Source organism: Phyllostomus discolor, chromosome 14 (genome assembly GCF_004126475.2).
Source record: "Phyllostomus discolor isolate MPI-MPIP mPhyDis1 chromosome 14, mPhyDis1.pri.v3, whole genome shotgun sequence".
NCBI lineage: Eukaryota > Metazoa > Chordata > Mammalia > Chiroptera > Phyllostomidae > Phyllostomus > Phyllostomus discolor.
The window spans coordinates 37912276-37924668 of record NC_040916.2 but is presented as its reverse complement, the minus strand read 5'-3'; the positions used below and the strand labels follow the sequence as shown (position 1 = coordinate 37924668).

The window sequence follows — 12393 nt, the reverse complement described above, 5'->3', positions numbered from 1 at the left end:
TCATAAGTAAGGAATTTACACTTGAGCTACAAGTGACTGAGATGCAAGCCATCCAGAAAGTTTTCAGCGTCGTCAGTGATAAGACGTGAGCAGAGACACAAAGCAAATTTGCTCCGATTATGTAAAGACTCCTTCACACACACACAAGCAAAGCCAAGATGGAGGCGGCCGGAGAATTCTTAAAAACCAAAGAGCCAACACTAACACAGGAAACCAGTGTTTGTCACGGCTTTCCACTAGACACTGTGCTTCCTCAGACACCTGGGGCATGGGGTCCGGCACAAGTGACGCCCCTTTCTTGCCACACACTCTTTTATCACGAAATCCCAAGCAGGTAATTCTGTAACATAACAACATCACACTCAAGCAGACCATGTGACATTTTAGGTGAAATGCTCAAATTAAAGCTGTAAGTTATTAACCACTCTTATTACCCTACCAACCACACTCAAACGGGCCTAACTTCTGCTGTACCCTGTATATGAAATTTAAAAAAAATAAAACACATGTGTCACATTTATAAATACTAAATCTTAATATGGACACAGAGCACTGCTATGTAAAAACCAGACGCACAGCAGCCTCCTGTCTGGGGGCGGGAGGTGCTGACGCGTCCCTTGACTCTCTTGGAAGATCTGGGTTTCCCCACCGCCCGGCACTTCCGGTTCTCCAGAAGCGCCACTTGTCCATTTGGGGGTACAGAGTGACAGCAGTCTAAACTGTACCTCTCGTTCCACTTCTGACATGTTAGGGTTAGGCTAGGGAGAAAATGTGTCCAAGTGCTACTAGAAAATAATTTTCTGATGAAGAAAGACACTTTTTAAATACATTTACTAAAGGGAGCTGTCTTTGCTATTTATTATTAGTGACAAAGGTTCTAAAACTACCATATAAAAGTGAACCTCATTTTGCTGAATTCTACAATAACTGAGCAATATAAGCTTTTACCACAAATGCCAAATCAACGTTCTCTCAATTGAAGGTAAAAATATTCCTGGACTATTTGGATCTTTACGTGTCTGTGTGTGATAACATGTTATGGGCTGAACTTATCCTCCTGACCCCATCCCACCAAATTCCTGTGCTGCAGTCCTGATCCCCGGGACCTCAGACTGTGACTGCACTGGGAGCCAGGGGCTTTAAAATGGCGGTTAAGTTAAAATGAGGCCTCGTGGGGGTGGGCCCTAATCTCACAGGAGTGGGGTCTTTATGCGAAGGGAAAATCTGAACGCAAACACATGACAGGGAAGACCACGTGAAGACACAGGGAGAATGCAACTCTCTACACGCCAGAGCGTGAGACCTCACACGAACCCAGTCCTGCCGACACATCCTGGACTTCTGGCCTCCAGCGCTGGGAGATGATTAATTTCTGCTGTTGAAGCCTCCCAGCCTGTGGTGCTGTACTTTGTCATGGCAGCCCAGCAAACTAATACAACGTGCTAACCACTTACAGCTTTTAAAGACCACCAGAGCAACTACGTCCAAGCCTTCCCCTTCCCACGAGTGTCGTAACATATTTCTCAGAATGCCTTGCTTTGTCTTATCAGTCTGCTTTTTCCAGCCACACTGTAGATAGCATTCTATGACACAGAATGACTCTGGAACTATTTGAGAGGTTGTCAATTTCAGGGCCCTGAAATATAGTATCAACAGAGCACCCACAAAGAAATTACAACAGTGTTAAGGGATCAAGATGCTTGTTTATCCAAAATTGTCAATACACTCTTTAAGGTCAACATTTAAAATACAGAGTCCAGAACAAATAATGCCTCTTTCTTATTACAAAATCATAAGCATGTAATTAATTCTATAACACAACACTATCACACTCCAGCCTACCATATGACATTGCAGGTGAAATGTTCAAGTTAAAACAATAAATTGTTACACCCACGTTATTCTCCTACCAACCACACTCCGGCAGGGGTTACTTCTGTCGGACCCTGTGCTTTCAGCAGTCTATTCAAAGATGTGGTACTGTGCTCCTCAAAGCAGATTCCAGGATATCTGATTTTCTGGATTTATGCTTGACATAGAAATTAGTAATGATATAATTGAGCTTACCAACATTAATCACCACCACCTCGGTTTTCTAGCACAGTGCTCTAAGAGTTCAGGCAGTGACAGTGACAATGAAAAGGTTACACACTGGAGCTAAACAGACACTCATGTGCCCCAGGCAGTGTTGTAAGTACTTGACATGTCCTAATTCAATCCTCACAGCCAGCTTAGGTGGTAGATGCTATAACCCTCCGAGGAATTCTTTGTCTTTATCACCACCACCACCACCACCCTCACTGTACAGATGGGACAATAAGGCACAGAGGCTAAAGAACTTGCTTAGAGTTTCACATCTAGTATGTGATGGAAATGGGACTTGGGTCTAGGTAATTTGATTTCAGAGGCTTCCTCACTAACCCCTGCACCTTGGTAACCCCAGTTCACATCTGATCTGCTCGTTCTATCGCCTTTATGAATCGGGTGGTGGAAAAAGCTCGGCCACACGTGACTCACCAAAGCTGGAAGGGACCTCAGAAAAATCTATTTCAGCACTCACATTTTATAGGTGAAAACTGAGGCCAGAGTTAATTTTCTAAAGATTACAGCTAGATAGTAAAACTAGGTCTAGCATTCATGTCTTTTTAAGATGCAGTCTAACCCACTTTCTGGGACACCGAGATGGGTATCAGGTTTCTGTTTTGTTTAGCTTGTTCTAAGACTCATGCGTCTCTTGTGTATCTCCCTGTGCACGTGTGAATGCCTGTCTCTTTCTCTCACTGTGCACGTACATCTGTTTCTCTCATTGTCTTTATGTTGCCAACAGGACCTGTATGTATACTGGAGAAAGGGAGGAGGTGGCCTCATGGCCATAAACAAGCACTCAAACGTCTCTCCCCCAAAATGAGGACATTTAGCACAGCGCTATTAAGAACAGGTCTGTCTACCTGGCTATCTGTTTACACCCTTTCAAGCATGCTCATCTGAGACAAGACCAAACCAGAAGAACTACATTAGGTAAGCTACTGGAATGTATGGTAATGAAAATGAATAATAGTTTTTGTTAATACATTTTTTTTCATTAAAATAAAAAGATACGTCTTTTAACCTCTGAAAATTCCCAGAAATCTGAGTCATTTCAAGTATATTTGTCAGTTGGCTTTGTTTAGTTTAAATGAAACTATAACATGATTTCACTGAAAGTCATTCCCCCACAGTTTTGCTTTTCTGACATAATGCCACGATGATTTGTAAAATCCCACAAGGAGGGGACAACTACATGTAGATTGACTTTATTTCCAATGGATTCATGGACCGCAATTTAAGAGGCAGCCTGGAACATAAAAGCCCTTCGGATGCTGCTGTAGGATGAAGCTGTGGACTCCACCAGAAATTTAGAAGAAACAGCGAGTGCTGTGCAGGAGGCCCCCGGACAGCCATGGTGTCTGTGTCTCGGCTGTGCCCCCAACCCTGACGCTCCCTATGCTGCAAAAGATTTCACAAAACCTCTAGCGGGAATAATTGTAACTGATGGCTCTGTCGTGCTTTTAAAATTTTGTGTTCTAAACCAGATCAGGTTTACGAAAAGGCTTAACAATTTGGTGTCAGTTGAAAATGACCCACAACAGACCTAGCGATTGTGTCAGCTCTAGGGTTCTTTGGGGACAGCAATTCTCCCGGGAGGCAGAGTCTCGTAGTGGAAAGCACGCGGGCTTTAGAGTCAGACAGACCTGGGTTCGCATCCTAGCTCAGCCTCTTTGTGGTTCCTCCGTCCACTTAACCTTTGAGCTTTAGGTTCTTTATCTATACAATGGAGACAATAATACATGCTCTAACAGGATTCTAAGTGGTTTAAATGAGTAGTGACTGGTCAGTTTTCTCATTTCTCATCCCTGGAGAGAACATATCTGGTTTCGTCTGCAAGGATAATGAAGTTTTCCTTTTTCCAATGAGTTGTCATTTTCTGTCATTCACATGTTGAATTCAGAAACCCAAACAGTTCACCCCTTCTGACTCGACAGCTCCAAGAAAGAGACAGGCCAGCCAGTTGCTGGGAAAGTGGGCTCGGGCACACACACGGCCCGGGCACACGTACAGCCCGGGTTTCAGCCAGCCGCATCCGCACACTGCTGGAGAAAACGAAAGGCATTCTTCTGCCTAGACTAGTTTTGTGTGACTGTAGCGTACAAGTGCAAAGCATGTCTTTGCTTCCACTGAATTTCTACAGCTTTTAGTCAAGTCACAACTTTAAACTGTAATGACTGAGAAATGGGTTTTCTAAAAATAGCACAGCTATTTTTTAATTATGTTAAATGCATAGGTATGTAGCTACATGCATAACCCAGCAACAGTTATCACATTCTATTGTATCAATCCATCTGTTGCACATCTGCCTTCTAGCTCATGTGCCTCTCCTCTTCTAGACAAACGTCTTATGCACCTTGTTAACCTTAGCACCTAGCTGTCTCTGCTTCGAAGGGGACACTAGGAAATGCTGGTTGGAAAGGAAGGTACAGCACACAGTACCTTGAGTGACAGCCATCCAAACTGGACCTTATCTTTTAGGAAATGACACACCACTAAACATGTTCAGCCAGGTGGCCGTCCCAACAAAAGCAGCGTTTTAGGAAGGCTAAGGCTCGAGGCACGCAGCTGACTGAAGGCAGAAGGGGCGTCGGCAGCAAACTTCCCTGGGACGGCTCATCCGAGGCGGAACTGCGTGGAGCAGGATGGGGGCAGACAGGATGGCCCACACAAGCGACTGTATAAAGGATCTACGGTAACTTCATTCTGGTTCCGTTTAAGGGGGAGAGAGGGAGCCTTATCCTGGGTCAGCTGAGGTCTTCAGACTGGTGACTAAAGCGATGATGACACGAACAGAAACGGGGATGTTGGAGAAGGAACTGGTTTTAGGGGAAACGGTGACTGGGATGCAAGCCACGCGGAATGAGAAGTGCTCGGACCCTAAGAGGAAAGGGTTCAAAGTCCGTCAGTGTGGTGAGGCCTCAAGGGTTAGAAATGGAGAAGTCTTCAGGGGCAGAAGCTTTTCAGAAAACTTCTGTGCCTTCAACTTAAAAACAGAAGACGACAGGAAGCAGCTGATACACAGAAGCAGACCAGATCATGTTTGGGCCCTAAAATATGACACCCGTTAAGAACCACAACGCCTGTGTCCTCGCTCCTCTGTGACCTGCCACGACAAAAAGGACCGCTCAGCCGAGAGCAAGGAGGCCCCCTTCCCACCAAAACACAGCCGTGCTTCCCCTTTTGCTACAACTTACACGGCCGGTTACTCTTTTTTCTCTCCTTTGTAACTCGCCTCCTGATCAAGTCCTTACCTCTTGTTAAAACAATTCACCCCTGCCTCTCCTCCCTTCCACTCCTGACCCCCTTCCTGGCTCTCACTCCCCAAGGCGAGCAGGCCTGAGCCCCCTGGCTGAGCCTGGCCTAGCAGCTTTCCCCAGAGGATCCCAGCAGGTGCTCCCAGGTTCAGGGGCAGGAGTCTTTTTTTGCCTGTAACCCCCCTCATCCCATGCTGTCTTCTCTTCTGGTTCCTATTGAACGCTGTAATAATTAAGGATTAGTTTTTAAACTCAGTTATAATAGTACTGGGTCGGCCAAAAAGTATGTTTGGTATTTTTCTGTAAGATGGCTCTAGTAGTACTTAGTTGTCTTTAACTGACTCGAAACAATTTTGCTAGACTGTACTGTGACAGCTGTCACATCAGCGTGCATTAAAACAAAACTTATCAAAAATAGGTGATTTTTTGTGTAGCCATTTTACTACTGAAGATGGAAGAAAATCCGCGATATTTTCTGGCATATTATGCTTTATTATTTCAAGAAAGGCAAAAATGCAACTGAAACACACACACAAAAAAGATCTGTGCAGTGTGTGGGGAAGGTGCTGTGACTGGTCAAAGAGGTCAGAAGTGGTCTGCCAGGTTTCATGCGGGAGACTTCTCCCTGGACGGTGCTCCCCAGCCAGGCAGACCAGTTGAAGTTGACAGCGAGCAAATCAAGACATTAACTGAGAACAATCCACGTTATACCATGCGGGAGATAGCCGACACACCCAAAATAGCCATTGATAAAGTTAGTGGTGAAAATGAAAATATCTTTTATTTCATGGAAAAAACTAACCTGACTTTTTGGCCAACCCAGTAACAATTAAGAATTACATCCTTTGTGGCTCCTGAAGCCAGAGAGGATTCCTTTCGTGGCAAAGGACACAGACTGGGAGCTCTGGCTCCGCACCTGGACTGCGGTGGACAAACACCTGGCAGACAGGGAGGAACCATCTACTCACCAACTGCACTCTTCACGCCACCGCCTGCGCCTGCTGCAGCCCCGGTCCCACGTCCCTCCCCCCTCCCCGCCCCCACTCCGAACTCCTCCCTTGGGCTCTCTTCTCACTTGTCTTGGTAGTTCCTACTACTGCTCCTTACTTTGGTGTAGTGGGGGAGTGGTCTTCAAAAGGCAAATATCACTTTTAATCAGAATTACCACTGCAAAGCCCTTAAACCTCACAGAAGGTACCGTATGACAGTAGCACAAAACCATTCACGTGACACTCAGGACAGAGGTACTTAAGACAGCAGAGTCTGGAGTAGAACAAGGACAATCTGGAGAAGACATCAGATGGTTAAATCCCTTGTCCTTTTTTTTGGGGGGGGGGGCAAAAAAATTCAAGAGGAAATCTGCATGACAAAATTAGGAAACACACCACGCTACAGACACATAATCTAGGAATTCTTGCGTCACGTCCGAGGGTCTGAGGTCAGGGTGTATCTACAAGCTGTGTTTCCCTCGGCTTAGGAATCTTAGCTGTACATGGAAGAATTCAAACAGAACCAACCAGCATCTAAAACCAGACACTAGCTCGTCACCACTGTTAGAATGTTTATTTAATGTTAAATTCTTTAACATGCATGCACAGTGCTAATAATGACAACACCTACCAATTACTTATCCAGTGCTTCCTCCTTGCAGGGCTCGGCGACTTGCTTTGTGACCTGTGCCCAACTCTCTGTCACAGCTGAGGAACCTGGGATACGGTGACGACGGGAAACAGCCTCACCATGGCTCGCACAGTGAAAGAGGTGCAGAGTTGCGATTTGAACCCAGGTTTGCCTTAACAATCTGTGCTGTAAATTACCGCTTTCTATAGCCTCACATTAAGTGTCATTTTCTCACTGAATGCTTTGAACTGAAATTTGGAAGACTTGGTTTTTAGTTATTAGCAGCCAGCATTCAGAAAATGAGAAAACAAAAATGAAACAGGCTGACAAGCCACCCCCAGGGTCAATCACCAACAGGCTAGACAAATTTCTTCTAGAAAGAAATCGCTGCTTCTTATCTCATGCCACCAAACACCACTTCAATGGCGACCCTTAGAAATACCATTCTGCTCCACTCAGAAGAGGCATGAATTCCAACCCCATTCTGCAAGTTCACTGGTAGCTCTGCAAACCAGAATCCACCCAGACACAAACCCACGGTAGCCCGAGCCCACCATGCTTCCCGCGATCGGTCTGAGGACTCCAGTGAGACACCAGTACTGTTTGCCCCCGTTCGCGTATTCAGTGCTAGTTCAGAAAAGCACAAAAGCAACTAAAGATCTACTTTGAGAAAAATCCCAAAGCAGATCAGTAACTTGTGGAAACCAAACACGCAGGGACCATTCTTAAATAAAAATCAGCCATCAGTTCCTAGGCTGGTCTCCTAAATTCACTTCATTCCTCTGGGGTCAGATTCTCAGGAAAATAAAATCCTAAAAGCACTAGCAATGTTTGCATTAAATTTCTGGTTCAGATTTCATTAAAGCAAAAGTATATATTTAATCAGCAGTTATTTTCTTATAGGAAAATTAGTATTGGAGACTCGCTTAAGATACTGGAGTTTCCTAAGACATCAGATGCGGGAAATGAAGTTAAATCAAGACAAAAAGTAGATTGTCTATACTAACAAGATGTGCCATACCTTAACAGTGCATTACCTTTCTAGATCACCCTAAGGTGACAGCTTCGAACTAAGTTTACTACTCATTTAAGTCAAACTAGATGCTGGGCACTGTGAAAGATAGAAAGATGAAAAAACAAAACAAAACAAAACACACTACCTGCACTCAAAGATTTGTAATTAAATAAGGTAGATTACACATATACATAAAAATCCACATACAAAGCTTTTCTCCATCTACCATGACCAAGCAGGTGTTGAGAAAGTTAAAAGAAACATTTCCAAGACCAAACATGTATCAAACTGGTCTTGCTTCTGGCGCCAAATAATCAAAGAACGTGATTTGCTTTTTCCTCTCTGCTCATTAAGGCCCTGGCAATCACCACTACTTTGGCTTCCTGAGTCTCTTACCTTAGTTTATTTTCTGTTCTCTGCTCATGTAACAAGATCTGTCTTTTTGGGATTTCCTGTTCTGCTCTGAGTTCTTTCTGCTGCTATTGCTGGGGGCTCAAGCCTCGCCCTCTTAGAGCAGCACACTTTGCGTGGGCTGGACAGACCCTCCACACAGTTTCTTCTTTGTGCTTTTTTTATTGGAGATCTGGAAACAATCAGCGAACAAGTCTGTGAGCACTGAGTGGCTCTGAAAACTTGGAACCTAACTATTCAGAAGTGATTTCCTGCGGGAAGTCTACCTTTGAGAAAGTTTAATCAGGAAGGTACAAGACGGCCATTCCAGTCACCTTCTGTGATTCTGAGTCCTCACATCTCATTGTTGTCAGCTTTAGCTAGGTACGTAACGAACAGTAGTTAAGATGGGCTATAGATTGGAAGCAAAAGAAACAAGCTAAAAATACGGCAAGTTTTAACATATGCAAGTGCTACCAATAGATGATCACTGGGGATTCCGTGGCATTAACGCTAGGCCAAAACCGTCACTATTCTGCACCTGCCGAAATGAAGGTCAACTTGACAAAGCCTTCATGAGCACACACAGACACTCTGGCAGCACACACACGTGAGAAGAGCTGGAGTTAATTAACTACGTTTTCATTTATCCTTCTCTCTGAGATTTAAAACGTGCTCTTACTTTTCAGCCCCTAAATTTTGGTAGGTGATACTGATCTTGTAAAACCAATCAATAACATACAATTGATATATCAGTTTCGCTGGGAGGAAAAAAAAAACCCACCGCAAGAAGAGGGGCTTTGAGAATGGTAACCAAAGGCCACAGGACCAGATTAATCATAAACCTAGACGACAGGACCTGAATTTTCTTCAAGCACTTCCTGCCTTTTGTTTCAACAGAACTACAGCTTCAAGGTTAACTGCAGTCTCCCTGAACACCACACCAGCCCAGGGTAGATGGGGAGACACTCGCTCCTAACCCAATGCTCTTTCTTTACTCGTCAGTACTGTTTCGTGGAAAAGCATGCTGCTATTCGCTGACAGTCGAACAATACACACCGCACTCCTACCCACACAAGGCCAACTCTGCAGATATCCAACACGCCCGCCTCACTGTGACACAGAGAGGGTGGTTTCTCATCAAGTTTTCAGGGAAGAAATATGGAAAGCAAAAATGAAACGCCACTCTCATCTAAAAACCCCTTAGAAGTTGGGTTCTCCCTCAAGGAACAGAGTAGAGGGAAGGTACAAAAGGGAACGTGGGGGTGGGGAGTTACTGTTTCTCCTCCAGAGTCTACAAAAGTCCGCCGCAGGTGAGCTCTCGACCCCCACAGGACAGCAGAGGTTCGGGGAGTCTTCGGGAGAAAGGCTGAGGGTCAGCTTGGGGGATGGGAAGAGCTGAAGTGATGGAAGGAAGGCCGCTCCATCCGTGGAGCTGGCTTGCTAGATAGGGTCTTTGATTTTTGCTTCGCCCCATCCCTGTTTTTTGGAAAACACTGATTTTTTTCTTACGGATGAAACCAGCTCTGGTGCCACCTTAGCGACAGGGGGCAGGTGTAGGAGGGATGTCTGGCCTCCCGGGGGGACAAAATGGGGGTGGGAGCGGCAGCCTACAGAATGGGAATCTGTGCGCCCTCCCCCACGGTTGAAGCGCTGGGCGAAGAGGGCCTGTAAATAAGGGGTGTCAGAAGGGGCGCCCCCTCTGCGGAGCTGGGATTGACGCGGACAATGAGTGGCTGCGAGGACCCTCCAAGGATGAGGAGCCGCCTCCGCCTCCTCGGGGAATACCGGGAGGTGGGAGACACGGCCCCGCCCCCTCCGGGGATGAGCGCGAGGGGCATTCGAGACGGCGGCGGGAGGATCCTAGGGGTCCTACCCTAGCTTTTCTCTCGCGATCACGGCCTCCCAACCTCCGCTAAGCCCCAGCCCTAGCAGCTCCTACCTTTTCCCGGCGCGCCCGGCTCCTCTCCTAGCCGCCTCCGCCACCCGCTTCCATCCACAGCCCTCCGAGGCCCCGCCCCTCAATCGCCAGGCGGGGCAATGGCATTCACCAGGGCCAATCGTCACCTCGCCTCTCCAGCCCAGGCACCAATCCTCGCTCTCTGGAGGCGGGGCTTCTCCAAAGTCATTGCGGCTCCTCCCAGGGCCCCTAGATCCCTTTTGTTTGGGGAGAGCCAAACTGGGATTGAGGTCGCGTCACTTCCGGGAGGAAGCATTTTTCCGCCCCCCCTCCGGCCAGAACTTGGGGGTGGGCTCGTGCCTTTCCGGGCCGGCTTTTGCAACTTTCCACGTTCTGTGAGGTTTCTGGGCGGGACCCAGGGGAGTGCTTCGTCGTTTACCCTCCTGGTCCTGGAAGTTTAGGAATGGCTGGTGCCCTGATGGCTTGGCCACGTTAACGTTTTTGAAGTGTGCTTTGGTGTCTGGTTTAGAACTAGTTGTTGAATACCTGATAACGTGTCTTTCCTGCTTTTTTTTTTTTTCGTGGATGAGTTTGTCGATGTGCTGCTAGAAGCAAGGGCGCAAAGATGAAAAAACCCGGAGACACCCGCCCTCCTTTTCTTTTCATAGTACATTTGGGAGAGGATGCTCTGGCGTGGGGGCGCCGGGTAGTACCCGGATGAGCATAATAAATCCAGCCGGACTTGCCTTAAGGTAGAAGGCGAATGAGTAATTACAAATTGTGTGTCAAGGTTTTCCAGGCTGTGGTTGCTAAATGCAGGGACTTTTTTCGTGTGTCCTTGGCCACCTTATACTGTGGGCAATGGCGTTTGCATTGAAGCTGGAACAAAGGACAGTGTAAAGGATTCAAGGAGTGCCTGCCCCTTCTTGTGAACACAGAAATGCAGATCTTGCTGGTGGCAGCAAACCCTACCCGGACCACAAAGCCCAGAGAGGGGAGAGGATACATCTCTGCCTGCGGTCAAGTCTTCTGGATTCCTTTTCCAGCTCACAGATTGATTCAGCTAGTTAAATGATTAATAACCACATTAGTTTAAATACAATAAATACTTATAATCCCACTGCATATAATGCATAGTGTACTAATTTTAATACATTACTTCTAATCTTCATTATTAAGCAAGGCAGTATTAGGGGTTTAGTATTCACCTAGGCAGACATAGCCCTAAAGGCAGATGGAGCCCTGCCCTAATGCAACTTGCGTTCTGAAGGAGGGATGCGGTCAGCCTGTTTCATCACAGGGAAGTTGGAAGGAAGTAAACCAGTGACCACTGTGCTGGGTACTTTTATATAAAGTTATCTTCACTTTATATCTTACTTCATCTTTACTTAATCTTCACTACTATATGAAAAATCTTTAACCTGTAGGATAGATTTCTTTGTGCCCATTTTACAAATGAGATGATAGAGATTCAGAGAAATCGATCCAAGTCATAGAGCTAGTGAATGGGACAGAAAGAACTTCCCACAAGGATGCGTAACTCCAACCTGGGCTGTGTTCTGCTGTTGTTGACTCTCACAAGGAGGACACGTCTGGAGAATGGGACTGTATGGCTGTAAAATCAGCATTAGAACCAGAAAAAATTCCCTGCCTCCCCTTATTGATTGTAGGCTTGGGAGGATCAACGGCAGCCCAAGTGCCTTGTAGGTAATGACGTAGGAAATACGGAACTTCAGAAAGACATTATTCCTTGTGTTTAGGAGACTGACCATGTGAAAGGCAAGATCAAGGGCCAGGCACATAGTAGGTGCTCAATAAGTAGTGACTTGATGGTTACACAGAGGCCAGGTACTGGAATAGGCCCATGAACTACAACAATCCCATTTCCTCCTCTTCCCTTCAGCCCTTCCCATGGGTGTGCAATGAGGAAGTGCCTCATTGCCTGACAATGAGGCAGACATGGGAGAACAGGCTATTTTCTGAAGCCTGAGTCACTCTAAGAGTTGTCCTAGTGAATCAGCTCCTCCCTCCTTCCCCTCCTTCCTTTTGTAGCTGCTAACCCACCACCACCCATTCTACTCCCAGGCTGTAGTGCTCCGTGGCTTACTCCTTTTAAATAGCATTCA

At 46.2% G+C, this 12393-nt stretch overlaps 1 protein-coding gene and 1 long non-coding RNA gene across 5 annotated transcripts in view; one reads left to right on the top strand and one right to left on the bottom strand.

Moving 5' to 3' along the window:
- The window catches only part of CTTNBP2NL (CTTNBP2 N-terminal like), a 46342-nt gene extending 35949 nt beyond the window's left edge, over positions 1-10393 (bottom strand). Inside the window, exon 1 of one of the 4 annotated variants that reach the window (XM_028502665.2) lies at positions 10310-10393. The gene's annotated coding sequence lies outside the window, so the exon portion shown is untranslated. Of the gene's footprint in view, positions 1-8373; positions 9854-10309 lie in introns of those variants that run through there. The other 3 variants (XM_036015290.1, XM_036015289.1, XM_036015288.1) reach the window with 3 other exon arrangements.
- Positions 2760-7270, top strand: LOC118498132. Its single transcript, XR_004900654.1, has 2 exons — positions 2760-3018; positions 6994-7270. It is a non-coding gene; the product is annotated as an uncharacterized LOC118498132 (long non-coding RNA).
- Positions 10394-12393: the final 2000 nt, after the last annotated feature.